This window comes from Macaca mulatta, chromosome 2, assembly GCF_049350105.2.
Source record: "Macaca mulatta isolate MMU2019108-1 chromosome 2, T2T-MMU8v2.0, whole genome shotgun sequence".
NCBI lineage: Eukaryota > Metazoa > Chordata > Mammalia > Primates > Cercopithecidae > Macaca > Macaca mulatta.
The window spans coordinates 176,493,370-176,517,456 of NC_133407.1; the positions used below are offsets into that span (position 1 = coordinate 176,493,370).

General features: G+C 40.9%; 1 long non-coding RNA gene across 1 annotated transcript in view; it reads left to right on the top strand.

Annotated features, from left to right (window-relative positions):
• Positions 1 to 24,087, top strand: part of LOC106996757 (uncharacterized) — a 123,809-nt gene that overhangs the window by 83,866 nt on the left and 15,856 nt on the right. Inside the window, exon 2 of the long non-coding RNA XR_013414586.1 lies at positions 19,538 to 19,642. This is a non-coding gene — a long non-coding RNA (uncharacterized LOC106996757). The remainder of the gene's footprint in view (positions 1 to 19,537; positions 19,643 to 24,087) is intronic.

Consider the following 24,087-nt stretch of genomic DNA (forward strand, 5'->3'; position numbering starts at 1 on the left):
GAGACTCACGTCGGTTATCTTTATTCATTTATACCTCTATAATGCTTTATGCTTCCCTAATTACAATGAATTTACCACTTATTAAATTTTTATAGTGGTCTTATACTTCTGCATAACAGATTTTAATTTATTTAAAATGAAGGGCAACCTTTGCAATTTTTGTTTTCTCCAAAGTGACAATATGTGTCTTGTATATCATAGGAAATCAGATATTAGTGAATTAAAACTGATTGTCCTATAACTCTATCCTTTCTTTTTCTGCTCCTCAGTAATTTGGGCTCTTAATATTTCCTGTCTGTCCTAATTTGATAACATCCTAACCGATTTGGCTGAGTTCATCTGTTTTCACTCTAAACCAATCTACATGTTGTATTATAATAATTTTATAACCCAAGGCAAATCGTGCCTTTTTTTCTGCCTCAAACACAATATTGCCTTCTAAATAGGGAGTCTACTCGGTATGACATCCAAGATCCTCTCATCTCTTTGCCTTATCTACTCAGTGTCTACTCTAAATTCTGTGCATTTGTCTTGGTACCTGAAATGAGGTCCGTGGTATCATAGTATGTATAGGAATGACATAGTAAGTCACACTGGGGTAACTGCGCACAACTGCTTATGATAGGGATAATAGACATAGGGTTTCTGGCTGCTTCATTCTTCACCCGGCTGCCCCAGAAGTTGAGGAGAAGTTATGTAATCACAGCGATAACGTATTTAAGACACAACTTGGAGGCAGCTTTGTACCATGCTTACATACCCTTTGGCTTTCATTTGTGTTGTCCCCTTTTTTGGGGAAATACTGCCCTCCACCAGTTCCATGGGCTTCCCCCTGCCACACTGGTCATTGTTAAAATGTATACCAGTCTTTCAAGGCCTGACCGTGATGTTGCCTCAAAACTTTTATCTGACCTCTTTCTCTAAAATTATTTGTGTTTTGCTTTATGTTTTCCCCATAGCATTTTATTTGTATATTTTTAATAAAACTACAAATAATCTCCCTGGTATTAGGCATATCCTTGTTGCCATCCCTCCCTTTAATGCCATAAGGTTTCAAATCTTTGATTTGCATTCTGTTCACTATTTAATCTATTCGCTTTTTAATCTTCTTTAGCAGACAAACAGTAGCCTGCACATAGAAGCATAGAATACACGTTTTTTGAGTTGATTTGCTGGATATCCCATAAAAGTAATGTTTTATGCTATATGTAGAAGGGGACGGTTAGATTGGTAGTGTTTCTTGTCATTTCTTTTTAAAAAATAAATTATTAAAATCATTATTTCAGTGGTTCTCAAACTTTAGTGAGAATAACCTAGAGAGCTTGTTGAAACAGATTTCTAGGTTCCAATCCCAGAGTTTTTATTCAGTAGGTGTGGGATGGTTTCCAAAATTAGCCCTTCTAACAAGTTTGCATGTGATGCTGATGGTGCTGGTCAAGGGATTACATTTTGAAAATGCTGCATTGAACTGCAGATATGCATATTTGGCTTTAGGAAGTTTTGTAAAAGTATCATTTTAGAAGGAAATTCTTTGAATACGTGTGACAAGGTAGAATTTTTGGGTGATATAACAAAACCAGAGGTTACATTTTCTGACTTCAGCCATTTTTTGTTAGGCTTATGCATAGGAAATAAAAATGTTCCTTTGGGATTTACTCTTCTGTATTTATACTGGTATCCTCAAACTACAAATGTACAATGCTGTGCCAGAGAAGGTACTCCTGTGCATCATGCATCTTGGAGCCTCTTTATTTGGCTTATTATCCTCTAGAAGCCAGAAGACACTAACTCTACATTATATTAATGTCCAAGTTCTGGAGGACAGTGGGGAGAAGGGCCAGGTTGTCTTACTCTGCTTCCATCTTGAAAATGAATGATTACAACAAATGTCTGGTAGAGAGGAGAGGACAACTAAGAGCGAGAGAGACACATGTTCCTGGGGCCAAATAATTTCCTTCTTATGCCCTGTGAAGGGCATTTACCCCATAAAGAACAGCCCGTTATTAAAGACAGTGTCATTTTAATTATGTTGCTAGTTTACCAGGGCTTTATGGATGACACTTGTGAAGCTGGCCATCATTTATAACACTGCTTCTTGGGATAATGCATTCTGATTTCCAAATAGCTAATTTGGAAATCAACTCAGGGAACACAACCTGTCTGCAAATTGGGTACTGCTTGTACTGCAGTTTCTAGAGCATATTTGTTCTACTCATTTCCTCAAATGGTTCATTTGTATATAGCAGGGTAATAATACAAGCAGGTGCTTAGTCTGTGCAGAGAAATTGACAATTTCCTATGGATATTGTTTATTCGCATAGGGTGGAGAGAATGATGTAAAAACCTTGTGGCCGTTGCAGATTCTCATTCTGGATCAAAGGAAGGGTAAAGGCTGTGTCTGTTAGCCAACACTACAGTGTTATGAGTACACTAAAGCTCCTGGGTAAGTAGTGGCCTCTCTGGGATGTGTTTGGCTGGTAGGAGGTGGAGGAGGACCCTTAGGAAATAAGGACCAGAATAAGAGGAGTACACTGTCTATGACCCACAGTGATGGTCCAAAAACAGTGACCAAGAGGGTTATGAATGTTCATTTACACATTCTGTGTGGCTATCTGCACAGCGTTAACAATAATAGCTAAGTCAGTGGTTTTGAGTGTGGAATGTGGTGACCTATTTTCACCAAGTAGGTTCCCCAGGAAGCTGACTCTGAGCCAGAGATCAGCATGCAGGATATTTGTGAGGGTGAGCTCTTAGGATCAAAGTCTGTATTACTCAGGGTTTTCTAGAGAAATAGAAATAATGTTTTACCTGTTATCTGGGCATCCCTTAGCCCAGTCAGGTTGACACATAAAATTAACCATCACAACATCGACAGGAAAAAGCAAGGAAGCAGGACTGGGCTGAGCCCCCCAAAGCTTCCCTCAGCCAGGGCTGTGGGGGGCTCTGAGACTGGGATGACCTCTCAGCATTTCCCTGCTTTGGGCCAATGGGACTGGCCTGTATTCTTCTGTATCCATCAGTCTTCGGATACAGGCTGCCCCTGGGAAAGGGGTTGTGACTTTAGCTGAGGGGATTCTCAGAGAGGGCTGAGAGTGTCTGCCAGTAGCCAGACATGCATCCTTCTGTTCTGAAGGGAGGTCTGAGTGTCAAGGCAGAGCATCCATGACACCTGTTCAGGAAGTAAGAATGTCTGTGGGCAGCTGGGAATACATAGAATAGGCTCTCTCTGTAGGGGAGGATCAGAGGTCCTTAGCAGAGGTCCATGGTTGCAGGTGAATAAGCAATTACAGGGCACTGGGCATGTTAAAAGGAACTAGAATAATATAACATGGCCTTGATTTATTGAGCTTCATCAATATGTTCATCAACTCATATATAGTATTGCTAACCCATACAGTAGCCTCAAAAGTAAGTACTGTTAATTCTACTTTACAGAAGAAGGCTTGAATAGAAAAGTGCTTGCTCATGGCCAGATAGGTGATAGATGCCTGCAGCAGACTCCAACACCAAGTATCTTTCTGAAGCTCGTGCTTTCTTGACTCTGTTCCCTGAACAGACTCAAGAAATTTAGTCCACACAAATTTTCAAAGCCAGAACAAATCCAATAGTAGCTTCAGAATGGCTGAGCACAGGCTGCAGGAAACCATCCCAGGGTGCCAGGCTTGAGGTGATATGTGTTCCTAATGATGAGTGAGCCAAGGCCCCAAGAGGCACTTAGCCCACAGATGGGCAGAGCTGGGGAGGAGTGATGGCAGACAGTGGAGGCAAAACCTTGGTGTTTCCAGCTTAGAATGAGGTAGCTGACTGACTGAAATATAATGATTTGTTATTGGAGAATCAGGGTTTCCAATTAAACTCATACTATATTAAGCTGTGCAAAGGGCTTGTAGCTCTATTTTCTACAGAAGATTTTATCTCCTTTGAGAAACCCCTTCTGTCTAATTAGTGAGAGGGGGGAATAAAATATCTAAATTTAGTCATTCTAATTCAATAATTTATATGGTCTCTTAAAGTAAATCAGTTTCTTTTAGATCAAGTCCTAATATTTCAGATTGTTACTTCCTCACTCATATTTTCTTCCCATATGATGTTGAGATGTATGGAGGTATAAGTGATTTGGCCTGATGGTGCTGGGGAATAATGATGGGGGCTCCAGGAGCCATGAGCAGGTCCTGGTACTGCCTCCTCTTCTTGTGGTGGCAGTTTCCCTCATTCTACCTGTCTGCTCAGGTCAACTGGAGGTCTCTTTACTCATGCCTCAGTTATAACCCAGAGGACCTCCCTGAAGACTCAACCTCAGCTTACCTTTGATGGGCTTGTGGACCTCCCTGAAATCTGCTTGCAACTGATCTGATTCCCAACTCTGGTCATTCCAGCACCTTCCAGTGTCTGTGCCATTTGACTTTCATAGCAGACACCTCCCTTGCCAGCCAGCACTATCCTCCCTTCTGCATTGCTCCACAATGCATGTGGAAACATGAAACTATTGTCCATGCTTTCGGGAGCTGAAGCCACCTCCAGAAAGACTCCAGTAAGGCCCGGGCCTTCCATCTCTAACCGACAGTGATGCACCACCTCTCTCATTCTGCAGTGGTCACTCCGGTGCTGAGGTGAGGAAAGCTTCTAAATCATCACCTCACTATCTCAGACAGAAATGGGGTCAGAGGACACCAACTTTCGGCTTGAATCCCAATCTCTTTACCTTGTTGCCTGCATTAGTCGAAGGGAGGACAGGGTGATGTCTTCTTTTTCTTCCTCCTGCCATCTTCCTACTGCTGCAGTGCCAAGCTCACATGCTCCTTCTCCCATCTCATGGGAACCTGCTGCTTCCTCATAGGCCTTTCCCCTTTTCTTCTTTTTCCAAAGCGATGATGGTGGAATTGCTACCGGGGGCAGGGAGAAGACTGAAAACACATCAATTTAATATTCCCAAATATCCCTTTTCTATGAGCTATGGCACATGTGATGAATCATCTTTCTTTGCACCCTTTCTCAGCATACTGTTTTTGCCGTGCAATGCAAAAAATGTACCATTTGCCTTAATTTCCCCTGACTTATGATGCCTCTGAATTAAATACTTGCCAAAGAGAAGGAAAAAGCCTTTCTAAAATTTGCAAGTAAATGAATTGCTGAACTCAGTAATTTAAAGAATCTCTTGGTTCCTTGGTTGTGTGGTCACAGTAATAAGAAGCTATAGTTAAATTTCTCAGAGATTGAAATATTCATACATTGAACTATTTCTGATATAATTGTAAAGAGTACTTTTAAGCCTGTGGTGTGTGATCAGAATCTAAGAGGTCAAATGAGCAATTTAAAATAATTAATATTAATGACTTTTTTAGTAATTCAATTTCCTTTAAGACCTCATCAGTATGTAGTTTACGTTCATCCCCTACTAAGAGACCATTTCTAACATTTGACAGTGTAACTGTGTTTTTTTTTTTACAAATCTAGTATTCTGAAGTGCTGTGTAGTTGACAGTCTTCTACTCAGAGTGTCCTCCTGAAACAGCAGACCTGGTGTTACCTGGAGCTTGTTAGAAATGCAGAATCTTTGGCTCACTCCAAACCTACTGAATCAGAAGCTGCATTTTAACAAGATCCCCAGGTGACTTGTATGCACATTAAAGTATGAGAAGCACTAGTCAGCGACACTGGGGAAAATCCTGCAAAGAGACATTATTAAATTCACTCAGTGTGTTTTTATAAACTATTTATAACAAATAATAAAATGAAGTGGAAGTAAATCATCCCTTTGCACCCTGGTTCTTATAATATTATTTTTCAAATCTGTGCTCACTTCCTTCCCCTAATTAAAAAAAGAGACAGCTGTTCACTGGGTGCACCTGGGTTGACCCCGGTCCAGGCTCAGTTAGGCTTCTGCATCAGTCAAGCCAGCTAAGCACAGCTGTGGCATAGCTTCAAATCAGCAGTTCTTCAGGCCACCTGTTACAACAAACTACATTAAAACACTCCCAAGCAATCTTGTCTCCAATTCCTTCCTCCCCTGGCGCCCAGTAGTATGCCATAGTAATTGAATGCAATATAAATTACTTGTCAAAAGTAAATCTCTATGAAGAAAAGCAGCTGTGTTATAGCGAAAGAACCTAATTTCACTACATAGTTCCCTTCCTCCACATCAGTTAAAACCACAGGAGAGAGGGGTGGGACGATGGGTTATAAAATTCCCTGAAATCCCACCAGAAGAGGCCTCTATAGCCAAAGCAAAATGAGGATCTAAACAAGGATCTTGCTAATGTAGCCAAGCCCAGAACTGCCGGGATAATTGAGGATAAGAGTTGCTTTGTTCTCGCTTCCCACTCCCTGCTATTTTCTCCTTCTCAACCCCCCATTTAGCTTTACCCTCAGCGATTGCTCTACCTTTTTAGCATTCCAAGAATACCTCTAAGCATCTACCTCTCTCTGTGTACACCCACTCTTTCCTGCTCAATAGTCTTTTGTTTCTTGGTTAACTCAGTAGCGAGGCTATTGAATCCTGGCCTAAAGCTCACGTACATATTCAAAGACAGGGGACAAGAACCATAAATGGGCACGCTTAATAGCATGCAGCAGAGGTTTAGGAAGAAAAAGGACAGTGAGGTCACAGAATCCAATGTACCTCGTGATAAGTGGCAGCTTTGATTAGGGAGGTCCAGCAATTATAAATAAACATGATAACATTAGTTACATCGTAACGCCTACATCATGTTCATTTATTACAGAGCTTGGAGGGAGGTATTATCACCATCATCACCACTTTAGAAAACCAAAGCTCTAAGAGATTTTAGAAAATTTCTACGGTTAGTAAACTGTTGTATTAGAATTAACACCTGGGTTTGACTCCCAGATCACTGCTCGTGTTACCGACAGCCTGCTTCCCTTCTGGGTGTCTCAGCAGATGGGCACAGCATGAATACAGACATGTCTGGCAACAAGGTGATATGTGGATCTGCAGCCAGGTAGTCATATGGTGGGTATTAGGAAAGTCTGCCCGGAAGTAACAGAACATCTGCTACGGGTCTGCGGTTCAGGGACAGGACTTGAATGCTGAAAGTAAAACCAAAACTAAGTAGGGTCTACTGTTAGGAGAATTAGGGTTCCTGACAGTTGTCAATTGTGGACCCTCAATTCAGGTAGAAGTAGCCATCTGGAATAGAATGTGGGGACTGAGTTCTAGCAGGCAGTGACTAAGAAGTAGGGACAGCAAAGGAGGAAAAGAAGGAAACAAGGAAGTAGGAAAAACATCCCATTTTCACTTGAGACACGGACCTGTTGAAACCTGTCCAGTTGTCCCATAGAACTGATGTTTATGGGTTTTTTTCTTTTTTGAATAAACATAGAAATTGAGTCTCCCAGTCTTAAAACTTGATAAAATTATATTTGTCTTATCTGAGTTCCTTCTTCAGGAAACCAGCCCTCAGGCCTCCCAGATGGTATCAAGGAACTGACACTCACCAGACCACCACATCCAGATAATGAGAAACCAGACCCTTCATCCCTCATGATATCGTTACCCCACCCTAATTTCTGTTAACCTGCATGCGATTACCATCCTTCCCTGCTATATAAACCCCTAATTCTAGTTGGTTGAGGAAATGGATTTGAGACTGATCTCCCATCTCCTTGGCTGCAGCATCCAAATAGTCTTCCTCCTTGGCAATACTTATTTTGTCTCAGTGATTGGCTGTCTGTGTGGCAAGCAGCAAGACCTAGATGGAACCCCTGGTGTTTTGGTAACACTATGAATGGAGTGAATTGTGGAATTCCCTCTACTAAGCATAGAACTGGTCCTGGAGACTGGGATATAGTGGAGTATGAAGGTGGCAATGAAAACAAAGATGGAAAAGACATTTTTGGGGGCTTTCTTTTGTGGTACTAGAGATTTAAGAGGAAATTACAAAGAGTCCAACTTAAACTAATTATAAAAGGAATCCTCTAAGAATCCAGACTCCAAATTTAAGACTAGCCTGAGCAATATTGCAAGACCGTATCTCTATAAAAAATAAAAACAAACAAACAAAAATTCAGGACTCCAAGGTGGAATAGAATGCTGTATGAAGGCAGTATGTTCCTATCCCCAGAAGTTACAAAAACATTTCTGTGCTTACTAGGATTTAATGATTTCTGTCACACTTCTGATAACAATCTAAACTTTTACTGTGGCCCTGAAGCCCTATCTAATGTGTCTCCTGTCTGGCTCTCTGACCTCCTGCCTATCAATTTCTCTATACTTACTATTCTCTGTCAGGGCTTCTCGATGGAGGTGCTGGTATTTTGGTTGGGAAAATTCCTTCTGGAGCAGGAGTTTTTCAAATACTTCTAGGTATTTAGCATTCCTGGCCCCTGTTCACAAAATACCAGCAACACCCCCTTGCTATCACATGCCCCCACACACTTCTGATGCTCCAGGGGGGACTTGATCTGTGGCTCCCTGACATCCCCTCACTTTAATATGTGAAGCTCATTCCTGTCTCAGGGCTATCACATTGGCTTTGAAACTTCTTCCCATGATATTTCATATTCTCATTTTTCAGTCTACATACCACTTCCTCTAAGGGCATCTCCTAACCTTCCTTCAGAGCATTTATCATGATCCGAGATTACTTTGACTTTTCTTCTTTCTCTTTTTTCTTCCCCTCACTAGAATGAAATCTTTATGAGAAGGAAATTGTGTACTTCACGTTCACCACTGAATGTTGACACACAGAAGACTGCTTCATGTGTGGTAGATCCTCAAATGTTTTTTTGTTTGTTTGTTTGAGATGGAGTCTTGCTTATCGCCCACGCTGGAGTGCAGTGGCGCGATCTCGGCTCACTGCAAGCTGCGCCTCCCGGGTTCACACAATTCTCCTGCTTCAGCCTCCCGAGTAGCTGGGAGTACAGGCGCCCGCCACCACGCCCAGCTAATTTTTTGTAGTTTTAGCAGAGACGGGGTTTCACTGTGTTAGCCAGGATGGTCTCGATCTCCTGACCTCATGATCCGCCCTCCCAAAAGTGCTGGCTTGGCCTCCCAAAGTGCTGGCTCAAATGTTTTTTGAATTTTGTGAATTAAGGAAATGGAATGTTGAATATTATGAATAAAGGGATAGATTATCACTTTCCGAGATTGTATAGATGAGGTTTCTGCATTGGGTAGAATACTGTATTCCATATCAATGTAAGACTCAACTATTCTTTTCTGTAGCTTCTAGAGTGTTTGAAGGAGAAAGAATTTTGCTCACTGAGCTTCTTATAAATTTTAGTGGAATACATACATTCAAACCATAGCATCTCTCAAGTTAATGTTGAATAAATCATTTTAAAATAAAAATCAGTTAGAAAAGCCAGGTAGCTTTTCTAAAGGTCAGACTGATTTTCAAATTAAAGCAAAATGGCCAAGAATAACCCCTAACCCCAACCTTAAAAAGTTAACTAGGTTTGTTCTCCTCATGAATGTATTCTCATGGGGTGATGCTAATGACACTTTGCCTCTGGGGCCCCTTACTTACCCAAGGCCCAGAGAGAGTCCTTACCATTGTGGTATTCATAATATTTTTTTTTTAAAAAAAGAGAAGCCCAAAATTGTATAACCCTCAGACTCCACAAAATCTGTATCTACCTCTATATGTACTATTAAAATAGACGTAATTCCTCCTTGGTTATTGCAACCCAGAGAAAAAGAAACAGACAGTGGCAGGGCAGGGGGAGAGGGGGTACTACTTTTTTCTCTTTTCAAAGACTGTTATTTAAAATGAACAAAATTATGGAAGTATTCATACCTGAAAGTAGGGTGATCAAATGAACACACCTAAGTGCTAAAGGAGTGGAATATTTTAAAGAACTAGCTGCCATGGAAGCTGGTACAACATAAATTATATGTACAGATAAACTCAACATATTTTATGGCTTTTAATGTGGATATATGGCAAATTCCCTCTTCTTCTTATTTTCCTCCTTTGAGGGTGACTTTAAGGATTGTAAAAGTTTTTTTTTTATTATTCTTTGTTCTTGGAAAGATGTAATAAGGACTTAGGAACAGAAGACATGTCTGTGTGCCAGGCAGCTGTGAGACAAAACCATGGATCTCCTCACTGTAACCCCCCAGACCCAGGGCTTATATAACCTAGGGAAATGGTGATTCAGAAGGGATGTGTAGGACAGTTGAAGTACAAGAACATCAAGGTTGTTTCACCTAAGGACAGGATTTATGGTAAGTGCCTGCTCTTACACCAGGAACAAGAGATAAACTGGAAATTTTAGAGGCCTTCCTGGAACTGGGGTTAATCAGAAGTCAATATGGTAGATTAGCATCCAAGATGGAGTGGCTTTGGCCTCCACACTCCATCCCCTTAATTCAGCTCTTACAATTTCATCTGCTTTCCTCTTCAGTGATGGTCCCTGAGCCTTTAGGGAAGATGCTTGATATGGTACAGGTTTAGCAGTATATGTTGGCAATGGAAAACAGAGCAGGCCTATTGAGATTCTCAGTGAGGGAGATCCACAGGCTACGGCGAATCATCTCTAGTTTTTGAAATACTGTGACTTCAATTTTCTTAGAAGAAGTAAAACGATGAGAGAGAGATTAATAATTTGAGTAGTAGAATTATAATACATACCAGGATTAAAATCAAAAGAGAATTTGAGGCCAGGTGTGGTGGCTCATGTCTGTAATTCTAGCACTTTGGGAGGCTGAGGTGGGTGGATCACTTAAGGCCAGGAGTTTGAGACCAGCCTGGCCAATATGGCGAGATCCCGTCTCTAATAAAAATGCCAAAAAGTAGCCGGGCATGGTGGTGCACACGTGTAATCCTAGCTCCTTGGTAGGCTGAGGCATGAGAATCTCTTTAACCCAGGAGGCGAAAATGGCAGTGAGCTGAGATTGTGCCACTGCATTCCAGCCTGGGCAACAGAGCGAGACTCTGTCTCAAAATAAATAAATAAATAAATAAATAAATAAATAAATAAATAAGAATTAGAATGCCAGAAAAACAAAAACATAAAAGAACCTATTCCATTAAGGAGCCAATTAAAGTCAGCACGAAGAAAATTAAAATCCAGCTCTTCTTTAGAGATTTGTTGCAGTCAAAAAATAATTCAGGATTAGCTCAAATTTTCGGCAACTATTGACTCCAAAACAATGATTAGGGCTAGCATCTAAGTTTTTCTCTCTATAGTTTCCCCATTTCTACCAAGGATAACCCATACTCGGACAAATTTATTTTCGCAATAAATTTTAGTTTTATTATACTTGGCCTGATTATTTGTATAAAGTGTAGCAGAAATACTGATGGGCCACATAGGCTCTTTTTACGTTGGCTTTGCTGGAACTTTTATAAGAAATTTCAGATTTGACGTTTTAAAAGCCTCAAGGCAATAAGTCAAGCCAAGGATTTGTCATTAAACTGTGCTTGTAATACCTCTCTTTTCAAGGTCCCAAAATACCTTGAGGTTCCTGAGCCTGTTAGAAGGTGACTTTTTTTTTTTTTGAGATAGAATCTTGCTCTGTTGCCCAGTTGGAGTGTAGTGGCGTGATCTTGGCTCACTGCACCCTCTTCCAACCTGGTTCAAGTGATTCTCCTGCCTCAGCCTCCTGAGTAGCTGGGATTACAGGTGCCTGCAATCACGCCTGGCTAATTTTTGTATTTTTAGTAGAGATGGGGTTTCGCCATCTTGGCCAGGCTGGTCTTGAACTCCTGACCTCAAATGATCCACCTGCCTTGGCCTCCCAAAGCGTTGGGATTATAGGCATGAGCCACCGTGCCCAGCCAGAAAGTGACATTTTTTATTTACCACAGATCAGGAACCTTGTAATGGAACAATTTAAACAAGATACCAGGCTAGTCTTTCCAAGGAGCTTTTTATTGACTCTGTAAAGTTGACTTCAATTCCTCAAAGCAATCTGATTGTATCTGAAAATATGCCATTCCAGTGAAAGCTTTGGTAAAATAACCAGTGTCTCCAATTGTGTTCCATTATAAAAGAAAATATATTCTTACTGAATTTATGCACATAACTAGATTGCCATAAAATAAGAATACTCCTGAATAGTTTCCAAATTTTGGAGAACTCAGGTAGAGAAAAAGGTAAATTTTGCTCTTGTTGAGTATTGGAAAAAATACTCAACTTCTTGGTAATAGAAAAACTTCAGCTGAATTAAATTAGTGTTTAATTGAACAATGAAAGATTTGCGAATCAGGCAGCTCCCAGAATCACAGCAGCTTCAGAGAGACTCCAGGGATGCCTCGTGGTCAGAACAAATGTATAGACAAAAAAAGGGGAAGTGACGTACAGAAATCAGAAGTGAGGTACCGAAACAATTGGATTGGTTACAGCTCGCAGTTGCCTTATTTGAACGCAGTTGGAATGCTCAGCAGTGTGTGAGTGGTTGAATTATGGCTGCTGGGATTGGCCAAGACTCAGCGACTGTTAACAGGTGCATACTCCTAAGTTAGGTTTTCAATCTTGTCTACCTATTAAGCTAGGTTGCAGTTCATCCATAAGGACTCAAATACAGAAGTATGGAGTCCTTCTCAGGTCATATCTAGTTTGCTTTAACATTCTCTAAGCTATAAATAGCCCAAAAGAAATAAAGATTTCCTTGATTCTTCTTCATTTGGAGTAGCAGCCTTCCAAACAGAATGTTGTCCATTCACCTGGGAACTGCCATCCACAAATCAAGCAGCCCTTTGTCAGTCGAGTGAGACCTGTTTATCAGGCCCTGTGGAATCCAGTGGCTCCTCACACAGTTCTAGAGTTAGTCCTGTGGAAAAAGGCTTTCTTTTTTTTTTTTTTTTTTTTTTGAGGCGGAGTCTCGCTCTGTCGCCCAGGCTGGAGTGCGGTGGCCGGATCTCGGCTCACTGCAAGCTCCGCCTCCCGGATTTACGCCATTCTCCTGCCTCAGCCTCCTGAGTAGCTGGGACTACAGGCGCCCGCCACCTCGCCCGGCTAGTTTTTTGTATTTTTTAGTAGAGACGGGGTTTCACTGTGTTAGCCAGGATGGTCTCGATCTCCTGACCTCGTGATCCGCCCGTCTCGGCCTCCCTAAGTGCTGGGATTGGAAAAAGGCTTTCTACTTAAGACTATCATTTCCTTGCACTTCCCAGGTAGCAATATCTTATAAACCACTTGCGTTTTCTTATGGAACTCCTTTGGCCATTGCTATCCCCATTAGCACAGGAGCAGCTTCATTTAATGTCCCACAGCAAGGCAGTAAATGCCCCCCAGGTGGAAATTCTCTAGTCCAAAGTGCCAGTAGTCGTTGTTGGGAGGTGCTCACAAGCTTCTGCCATAAGCCCCAGTAAATGCTCTACAAACAGCTATTCGGTGGAGAATTCATTTTGATCAAAACTCCAACTTCTACTCTATACTCTGTGGGCTCAGGCAGTCTTAACTCCCATTTAGCATGTCCAGTTAATATTGCTCAAAGGGAAGATTTACATGCCTTCTTTGTTTACAGTACTAGGTAGGGGAAGCGTTCCCTGTTTAGATACAGCATCTGTTTTCATAAAAGGTTTAAAGAATATCCAACCACTTTACATAAAGCCTGTTTAAACATTTCAGCTTTTATCAACCCTTATGTTTTTATCTTCTGGTCCCAGGAACTTCTCTTTTCCACTCCCATTTTACCCTCTGGTGAGAAAGCATTTGGGTTCCCAGCAGGGGGTTGAGCCGGGGAATTCAGGCCTTTTTGTCAGTCTTTGTTTTGATTTACCTGCCTCAACACTGACCCAGGTAGTTGTTGGTCAGCTTTCTTACTATAACCTTTGCCTTCTGATTTCTTAAAAAATATATTTCTCCAATCTGGGGTAAATATAGAAAATTGTTTTGGGGCTCTCTTATACTGGGGGCCCAGCAGGGGTCTCTTTGGTCCACTCAACCTGTGATAGTGTATTAAGGTCTTTGTTTTGCCTCATAAATTTCCATTTATTTCTTTCCATTTCTTAGTAACCAACTAAAGATTCCCAACCTGCTGGGATGGGTCCCATGGTCCTCCCCTTCTTTTTTCTCTTAGTTTCACCCCCATTAACTTTTTTAAAAAAATACACTTTACTTTTTAATAAGCAGTTAAAAATTTTCACCTTCCTAGGATGAGTCCTTGGAATATATAAATTGCTTTTCCTCATGCTCTTGTTAATTATCCTAATGTTTTTAATCAGTGTCTGTAAGACAGATGAGGGGAAGTTAAACCAGCACATTTGATACGGCTTCCTGAACTGTCTTTCGGTGTGTAGCAGCAATGGTGTGCCTGTGCAGGAGGGGCCCCCTTCACCGCAGTGCTTCACATGACCTGGGTAAAGGGCATATTCAGCAGGTGAATATCCCTGTCATCATAAAGCCAGTTCCACCTGGCTTGCTTACAAAGCATATCAGTTGCTTCATCTAGGGTGCTCAATTGGGCATTTATAGGGAATTTGGGAAATCCCCCTTCTCAGGGTACACAGACCTTACAAATGTCTTTTATCCAGTTATTGCCTCTGGAGTAGCCTCCTGTGTGTCTGGATTATATATACCCACCTGTGATTGTCCAGTAGTGAACTGTGGGTCCTGCATCAACCCAGGCATGCTCTTCTGCTCTGCAGCATTTAAAACCAAAGATACTGCCCCTAAATTATCACTCTCACAATCCATTTCAGTAAAGGTTCCTTAGGAAGCGGATAATACCGATCTTCAAAATAGACCAGTTCTTTCACATTTTACCTTCTGGTTTCAGTGGTTACTTGGTTTTGCCCTTCCCTCACATGAAATATCAGATACTCACACACATACACATTATATACACGACACATCTTGTTTTCAACTGAGCTTTTTTTTTCTTCTTTTTTTTTTTATTTTTTTTTATTTTTAGAGATGGGGTCTTGCTCTGTTGCCCAGGCTAGAGTGCAGTGGTGTAATAATAGCTCACTGTAGCCTTGAAGTCCTGACTACCTTCATGGTAACCACAGGTCTCAGAGGTACTTTCTTTTGTCCCTGCCATAATTTTCCCCTTCATGGGTAGTTTTGAGGCTAATGGCCAGAGCTCAGACAGACTCACATCAGAGCTTGGTTCAGCCTCAAGGCCCAACCCAGTGCTCTCTTTTAATTTCATTTCAGCTAGTAGAGATAACAATAACAAAGGAATTAAATATTGCCCTTTCTGCTTATTTGTATGCCTTTCCTAATGCAGTCAGAGAACCAACTTCCCCAGTTGATCCATCTCTGAATTCCTCTGCTAACTTTTACCTTTAGTAACTGAATGCCATACAGCTGCTGCTCCATACCAGGGGTGACCATGTGGCCAGCTAGGAATCAAAATCTCCTCATTCTCTACCCTTTATCCTTTTCCTTTCTATCCGTTTAATTTTATCCATATCATTTTTCCTTCATTTGAAACAACCTTTAAATAACCTCTAAACTAGGCAAAATTATTTTTCCTTTAAGCCAAAACCATACATCTGTGTTCCTTTATAACCTTCTTTACCAAAGCACATCTTACTTTATACATTCTGTATATAGAATTATATCTAGTAGTTTTAATTACATGTATTAACTATTATTTTAACCCTAATTTCCAATGAATAACCTAGGACTCTTTAATATAACATAATATGACTTTAAGATTTTAAGTTACTGAAAAACATTTGGAAACTAGTTTCATTTACCAAAGAGTACCAAAGCCGCAGGAGCTAAAAGGCATTTTCTCTGAGTTCTTTCATATATTTTCATAGTGAAATATCACATGCGTATGACACATCTTATTTTCAGTTTAGTTTCTTTTCTCTCTCTCTTTTTTTTCTTTCTTTTTTTTTTTTTTTTAAGAGACAAGGTCTTCTCTGTCACCCAGGCTGGAGTGCAGTGATGTGATCATAGCTCACTATAGCCTTGAACTCCTTGGTTAAGTGATTCTCCCGCCTCAGCCTCCTGAATAGCTGGGACTACAGGCATGCACCACTGAACCAAGCTAATTTTTAAATTTTGTGTAGAGATGTGATCCCACTTTGTTCCTCAGGGTGGTCTTGAAATCTTGACTTCTAGCAGTCCTCCTGCCTTGGCCTCCCAAATTGCTGGGATTACAGGCGTGAGCCACTGCACCTGGCGAGTTTGTTTCTTAATTCAATCACTGACTTCAGAATGGAGCCCTTTAAGGAAAAGGGCTAACAAAGTATGCAGTTTTTAGGGCCTGATATTTATTGGAAGGCGAACACTCACATCCCCGCCAAAGCCAAAGAAATCAGATAACACGATACAAAAGAGAGAAGAGTTTTAGACCTGGAAAGAATCTGTCTGCTCTGCAACTCTTGGGGTTCTATTAAGAAAAACAGATTCCTCCCAAAAAGGAGTCTGTGGGGCCTTTTCTGTTTTCTCCCAAGGGAGTCCAGGCTGTCAGAAATTCCTTTTTATTAGGTCTTTTATGTGGCATTGAGGGTAGCAGGAAGAAAGAGGGACAGGCAGAAGCAAATGGAGAAACAGAATTCAGTTGACAGAGTTTAACAGAAAAAACAGGGGCCTTATAACAACACATGTGTATACATATGTACCCCAAATACCCGTTTTCACTAAGTTGACTTTTGACTCCAGAGCTCTTTAAAAAAAACTTTTTCCTAATTGTAATTCCTACTCAAGCCATTTTACTTTTGCTTCTGATGCTAGCGGGGCCCTCATCGTCACAAGAGCACCCCACAGAAACAGCCATCCACTGCAGCAGCTGCTCATCGCCCTTCCGTAGTGCATGAGATGGACAGCTTTCCACTGACAGTCTCTCTAAATGTGACGAGATTTTTGACGTGTCCTGTACTCATGCATAAGTGTCTGAAAGATGAGCCACACCATTCCAGGAAGCGACAGCCACCTAGGACTTCCCCCATGGATCCTTCATTCCCTTTGCTCATTTCTTAGTCTTTCAGCTCCTGATCTGGCTCGCCACATGTTTCGTGGTGGCCAGGTCTATGCAAACCTACCCCCAACTCCATGGCAGCTGACAGGCTAAAGAAAGAGGATGACAAATCCAGTTTCTTAGAAAGAAACATTTAGTAGAGACTCAAGAACAGAAGCCATGTCTGTGTCCCAGATGGTGGCTAGACAAGATGGCGGATCCCCACTGCAAAAGTTTCTGTAACTTTCAAAAGGTCAAGGCCTAGAGGCTTCTGACAAAATCAGCACTAGCAAAAGCAGCAGGAACAGCTTTAGTGAAATCACTAAGACAGAATTCACACAAGGAACTCAGTGTCTGTACAAGTGAGTAATCTCTAAAATAGCAATTCACAAGGTTAGGGTTGAGGCGGGGTGGTCAGAGGTTCCTTTTGAGATTCTGAACACTTTATGGATACTCCATCCAGAAAAAGGCATAATCACATTTTGCATATGATTTCAGGGGCTTGTTAGACTCCTCTGGAAGTCCATCCATGGTATGAAACTTGGCTAACCTTTGATTTATCAGTTACTCAGCCCTCCATTTACTCAGCTCCTCTCACACTTAGATGATTATATATTATACATTATATTGTATTCCTTGATTTCAATAGAATGTTATCTAGCAGACATACTAATATTTTGATTATTTACTATATATGAAAGACACAACTTCTTTCTTTTGTTTTTTTTTTTTTTGAGGCAGAGTTTTGCTCTCATTGCCCAGGCTGGAGTGCAGTGGCACCATCTCAGCTAACTGCAACCTCCATCTCCTGGGTTCAAGCGATTCTCCTGCCTCAGCCTCCCAAGTAGCTGGGATTACAGACTCCCACCACCATGCCTGACTAATTTTAAAAATATTTTTAGTAGAGATGGGGTTTCATCATGTTGGCCAGGCTAGTCTCGAACTCCTGACCTCTGGTGATCCACCCGCTTTGGCCTCCCAAAGTGCTGGGATTATAGGTGTGAGCCACTGTGCTCAGCTGACACAACTTCTTTCTAAATAATCTTTATGCAATTTATAAGTTATAATCCTTATTATCCTAACGTAGAAGTATGACCCAATCTTTGAGTTTAGTTTCTTTGTTTACTCATCAAACAGTCTTTCATTTTTAATTGTAAGAAATTAGTTCTGTAACATAAGTGAGCCTGAAAGAAAAAGAACAGGCTCTGATAATGGAGTAGTTTTTATCAGACTAATCTTCCCAGCAGTCCCACACTGTTCCACTCACACACAGTCACTCTCAGTGCCTTCCCAGGGGCAGCCCATAGCAGAATAGGATGCACACTGCTCTGGGATGGAAGGAAAGGCAAGACTTCAAGGACTGGGCCGCCTAGCCAAACCTCTTTGATGTGTTGCATTAAATTTTTGAAGTTTTTATGGATTTTGGAGGCAAGGAGAGATACAATAAAAAGCTCAATTAACTAAATGACTTATCTTTTATCAAAACTTCATCTCACCCTGAATGGGCTTTCAATCATCTCCCTAGTCTCACAAGCGAGCACGGAGGGATCCTTGCCTTGGAATTAGTCAGTTCTCTATGAATAGGCATTTAGGAACGTTTCTCTCTGTAGGTAGAATGTCACATCAGCTACCCAGGCATTTACTTGGTTTCTGTCCTGATAGAGCCCAAGTGCTTATGTGAGAACCTAATTCTCTCACCTTGTCCTCCTGTTCTTATGAGTTTTAAAAATTCTTTTCCTTGACTCCACAAAATGATTGTGTCATTTTGGCTCCTGCCAGGTTAGCAGCTTCCTTGCTTTTGATTCCAACTTCATTGTGTCCCCTAATCCGTAAATGCCTACTTGATTTCAGCCCATTTCCTTGCTGATCTCCAGTGGCACTGGCGTGTGTACAGACACACTGAGTTCCATTTACACGTGCCCGGGGTGTGCACTCAGCCTCACAATCATCCACACTCGTGTCCCCACTTTCCGACAATCACTTGTACTCAGTGTCCTCCATTTACTCAGCCCCAGTCACTCTCGCCCAACCATATACACCTGTTCCATTCACTCACACTCCTGGTCGTTCCCTTCACATTCACATTCCTTCACACTCTTGACTAGCCACCCCACTGCCCTCCATTTAGGCCTACCCGGTCTCACCTAGCCCAACCCATATGTACACCAGAGTCAGCTCACTCACAGTTGCACAGTCAGTCCCTCAAATGCAGTCACTCCCTCAGGAACTCCTTCCCTCTCACTCAAGCGCAATGTCTCATTCATCTTCAGTGCCCTTCACACACTTCATATACACACTGGGTATGTGTCACACCCAGTCACACAAACTTCAGGCACAGTCAGTCCTACCCACACTTATTAACACTTATTTCACTCATGCCCAGCCCCACCCACTCACACCTGGTCACACTCACACGTGGTCCCACACAGTTCCAGTACACCTAGCCTCACACAGTCATGCATACCTAGTCACACTCAGTCACACTTATACATGGTCCCACCCACTCACACTCACACCTAGTCACACTCATATAAGGTCCCACACTGTTCCAATACACCTAGTTTCACACAGTCATACTGACACCTACTCACACTCAGTCACACTCACACATGGTCCTACACAATCACGCTCACACTAGTCATACTCTATTCTACTATCTCTCAGATAATTCCACTCTATTCCATTCTTTCTGTGTCATTTGTCCCCTCAGAAGGATGCAGCATTCAAGGTTCTGTCTTGGAAGCAGAGACTGGGCCCTCACCAGATGCTGAACTTGCTGAGCACCTTGATCTTCCACTTCACCTTCATCAGAACTGTAAGAATTAACTTTCTATTATTTATAAATTACTCAGTCTAAGATATTTTGTTATAGCAGCAGGATCAGATTGAGGGAAGGAATTTATACAAATTTAGACTATGCATGAATCCACAAGAATCCAAGTGGCACAAGAATCTAGCACCAAAAGGGCAGCTCAGGGAAAGCTGATTCAATTTAAAGTTCAAAAGAAGAGGCAAAACTAATTCTAGAAACTTGTTCCCTTGAGATGCTCGGAGACGTGCCCTGGTTTAGAAAGAAAATACAGAATGGAAGCTTTGCTCTAAAAGACAGGTTCTTGCATTAGGAAAAGGGTTACTTCAGACTCATTGGCTCTAAATAAATTAGTCAGGAGAAAACTAATGAATGTCACCATGGAATTATCAATAGGACTTAGCCTTCTCAAAATAGTTGTGAATGGGATAAAAGAGCAACAATGAGTTAACCAGAGAGACTAGAAGGTGTTAGAGAGAGAGAAAAAAGAAAATGTCATATAGAAACAAATGTTGGTACAAGCATACAAGTAAAATTTTCAAATGTGTCATTAATAATTTCATTGTGTAATTAATTTGTAAGCTGCTAAGAATTCCTCATTTACTGAGGAAATGTCTGATTGCCACAAAAGAAAACTTGTCTGGCTTTGGGAAGCAACAGGCTTAGAAAAAAAATTAAAGGCATCTTTACTAGAAGTTCAAGGTGAAAACATTGCATTTTTTCTAGTACTTCACTACGTAATCTAAAGATGTCTGGAAAGGAGCCAATCAATTAAAAATATAGCTAGAGGAAGCCATTCAGGGAGAAGACTTGTGGCAGTAGCAGTCTGTGCAAATATTTCTCTTTCTGTTTTTCCAAGCAAAAATTAAACCTTGATTATCCCTTTATAAAAACAGGTACTCATTTGCCAGTGAAATGTGTGAACTGCTTCTCTTTAGCAGCATAGTACCCAATTATTCTCATAGAAAATAATTTTGTTTACATAATTTAGAAAGTATACTGTCTTCTTGGTGTGATTGTTCTTTTTGTGTGTACAGATAACCCAATTTAAAGTAATATTTAAAACTCTATCTTGGATTTCTTGAGGGATTCTGGTTTGATTAGGCCATGTGAGTAGATAAATTAAAAAATGATGCAAATGTGCTGACACAAGAAACAATATTCAAAGGTAGACACCACCCAGGTGACGTTTCTTATTGCTACGCACATGTATGTACATGTGTATGTTTGTGTGTATTTACATACCTTTGGGAAGACACAGGTGTAGCCAGAATGCTCTCACATGGTCGTCATTATCAAAATTCTCACAATATATCCATCTCTTCACTTTTTGAGCTCATGGTAGGATTGAATTCCATGATTTCATGGTTCTATTGTATCTGTGTGGGAACCATGTGACTAGTTTTAAGTAAATATTCATGAACAAAGGTGACTTTGGTTAGTCTCTGGTTAATTGCAAGTCTCTCTGGAGCACCCTTTAACTCTGTGATGTTTGAATGGTGACTGCTTTATGAGCCCGAGTCTCTAAATAACTAAAAGGAACAGAACCCCCTGTTAACCTGTTATGGACATGAATAAGAGAGAAATCTTTCTTGTTTAAGTCATCAAAACTATGGAATTGTTTGTTATTGCAACATACCCTAGCACTATTCGGACTTCTATAATCTGATAGTAAGGGCAGATTTGGAGACAATTTACCAAAACATAATTATAATTCTGGTGACTCAGTTTGGGAAAAGAAATCCCATTTGACGTCAGAGATTCCATCTCCAGAAATCAAGGGCAGTTGCTTCAATTTTTACAGATTCCTATTTGTTTTTGGACTAGACTCCAAAGAATTTGTTGTACTGTACAATTTTTAAGAAACTTAAGCTGAATAAATCACCTGAAAAATTCATTTCTGCTCATGGACTATATTGAATGGTAGCAACCAGTTCTTACCTCCTTGGTTATACCACAGGCAATGCTAGTTTTTCTTAGCAAAGTTGAACTAACTATAACTTTGATTTATAATATATGTTAATGTGATGCAAAAATGATAATTCTTTTGTTTGGGTCTTTCACTGAACACATTTTATTGATTGCAGAGTTGTACAGCCAAAGGTATTGTAGAGAGGGTTGGGGGATGCGTAAAAATGCTGAGTTTGTTGGCAGCATCGAGATGACTCCTAATTTCTCACAGGTTCATTTTTCTGAGGCAGGAGCCAAATGTTATATTGTTTTAGCCAAACTTCTTGAAAGATTAGCCTATAATTTCTTTCCTTGTTTTCTGATATTCTTTCTTACGATCATTAAGTTTTAGTCACCACCTTGACACCAAACTTGCACGGGAAAAGGTCTCTAATTTACTCCAGAGCAACAATATCTTTGGGTACATTTTGGACTTACTATTTTGATCTCCTGGAAGCTTTAGAAACTGACACATAATTGTTTATGTCAACTTTATTGGATCCCAGGTTCCCCGTATATTTGGATAAACATTATTTCTGGTGTGAAACAACAGAGTGAGGTTGTTTCTGGATGAGATTAGTGTTTGAATTGGGAGACTGAGTGAAGCACACTGTCCTTCCCAGTGTGGCTGTGCATCTTACTATCTGTTGAGGGCCTGGACTGAACAAAAAGGTGGAGAAAGGGAGAATTCACTCTGCCTGCTTGAGCTGGGACATTAATCTCGTCCTGCTTTCAGGCTGGGGTTTACACCATCTGGACTCCTGGTTCTTAGGCCTTTAAATGTGGACTGGAACTATGCACTGGGGTTTCCTAGGCTTCTAGCTTGCAGATGGAAGATTATGGGACTTCTCAGCCTCCATAATTATGTGAGCCAATTCCTGTAATAAATCTCTTTATATAGATAGATATAGATATCTATCTGTATATACAGTTGTGTATCTGTATATATGTCTGTCATCTAACTGTCTAATCATCTATCTCCTATTTGTTCTGTTTCTTTAGCGAGCCCTGACTGATACACTAACCAATCATTTCCTTCTTGAAACTCTTTCCTACTATTGTTCCTTGACAGCAGTCTAGCTTGGAGGTTCTGTTTCTTCACTGGAATCTTCTACTCCATATCCTTGGGCTCCTTTTCCTCTCCTTACCATGTAAATATTGGTTAGTATTATTTTATTTTCATTCCACTACCTGAATGCTGATGATTTACAAATCTTTGTCTCCATCATAAAGCTGAGTCATGGGTACAAGAAGTACATTAAAAATATACACCTCCTGCTACTTCGATTAGGATGTTCTATGGGGCTTCTATATTCAACCCATCTGACAGAATTCATGATCTTCCCCTTTCTAAGCATCTCCACTCAAAGTCTGTTCTTTTATATTTCCATTCTTGAGAAATGAAACCTCCATCTGCTGAGCTATTAAACCAGAAACATGAGAATAATTATAGAACCTTCATATATAAGTGTTTAAATACTATTGTTTCAACTGCCTAAATATCTGTTGAATTTATCTCTCCCCCAATATCCTCATTAAAGCTACCATATTTCTCTGTCTTCTTGTCCATGAATTAGTATAGATGCTCCCTGACCAGTTCACTTTCCTCCTGTCTTAGCTTCCCAATTTACCTTCCACAGGGCAGTCAGAATGATCTTTCCAAGACAAATCAGAATGTTTCCCTTCCTTGAGGAAAAACCCATCAATGTTTCTGCATTGATTTAGGATTATACTCCAAACTCTTTTATATGGTGCACAATGCTCCTGAGGGCCTAGAACTTTCCTGGTTTTAGCCCTGAAATTCTCGCCATCACAGACAAAGCCTCATTCCCTGGGCACACTGCAATGGTTTATCATCCCGGCTCAAAATATCTTTTTTGTTCTGGTCTTCTTGACTTGTCTTCAAGGTTCTGCTCAAGTTGAGTTTTTCTAAAATCTTATCCCAACCAGTTTTTTCTCTAGCCTGAAATGTGTATACAGTGCTTGTATGTCCTCTAAGAGAAGGGATTATCATATTCTGCTTTAATCTGGTCTTGCTACACTTTGTGCTTTTTAAAGAGAGATGCTCTATTGTTTTTTTTTTTTTTTTTTTTTTTGAGAGGAGTCTCGCTCTGTCACCCAGGCTGGAGTACAGTGGCCGGATCTCAGCTCACTGCAAGCTCCGCCTCCCGGGTTTACGCCATTCTCCTGCCTCAGCCTCCCGAGTAGCTGGGACTACAAGCGCCCGCCACCACGCCCGGCTAATTTTTTGTATTTTTAGTAGAGACGGGGTTTCACCGTGTTAGCCCGGATGGTCTTGATCTCCTGACTTCGTGATCCGCCCGTCTCGGCCTCCCAAAGTGCTGGGATTTCAGGCTTGAGCCACTGCGCCCGGCCGCTCTATTGTTTTCATCTCTACATTTCAAACACATCTAGCACAGTGATTAGCACATTGTCAGCCATTGATAAATATTTGTTGTATGATATTAGAAAAACTCAGGGCATCCATCTTAATGCTGTGT